We start from the raw sequence: 833 nt of genomic DNA on the forward strand, positions 1-833 counted from the left end.
TGACATAAAAGCAAGCAATAATTTTTCATAATTCTGTGGGTAGACTGGCAGTTCCTCTTTTGATCTCCCTGGCCTCATTTATGCCGCTGTGTTGAGGTAGTCAAGGTCCAACCTGGCCTTATTCTAGTTGTTGCTGTAAATTAAATTGACTTGATTTTCCTGCATGTGACCTCTCATCACTAGTCCAGCTTCTTTACATGGCAGTCTCAGGGATGCACTCCAAAAGGGTGAAAGCCAACCTTTCAAAGTCACATACATCACTTCCACCACACAATATTTGCCAGAGCAAGTCATAAGGCCATCTGATTTTGAGGGTTGGTGAATAACTGTGTCTTTCCATGGGAGAAGTGGGATGACAGAGTCACACTGCAGTGAAGTGTTCATACCAGAATAGGAATGGTTTATGACCATTAGTCTTATCTATCATGTGACCATCCACAGAATTCCAAACCCGAATTTGAGTGTCATCTTTGACTCTTATATACCCAGACAGTTAGCAGGTACTGTTGATTTTACTCCCTGAACAGCTCTCAAATCTATCTGCTGATTGTTAACCCCTAGTTCATACCATTAGTATCTTCCGACTGAGAAATAATAGCCTCCTGGTTTACCCTTTGAGTTATCTCTGCCTATGTTCAGAATCTAAATGGTTAGTTTTGCAAGCCTCCAAGTTGCCCAAGCCAGAAATGAGTCATTTAAAATTCATATCTTTTCCTTTCACTTTCCAAATACAGTAAAAGTCCTTGCTTGTTATTATTTTTAGTTGCCATTAAGTCAACTGTTGGGAGTCCTGGTATGGTGCTTTAGGATAAGCACTGAACTGCTAATCCCAA

This window comes from Chrysochloris asiatica, unplaced genomic scaffold (genome assembly GCF_000296735.1).
Source record: "Chrysochloris asiatica unplaced genomic scaffold, ChrAsi1.0 scaffold00002, whole genome shotgun sequence".
Classification (NCBI taxonomy): Eukaryota; Metazoa; Chordata; class Mammalia; order Afrosoricida; family Chrysochloridae; genus Chrysochloris; species Chrysochloris asiatica.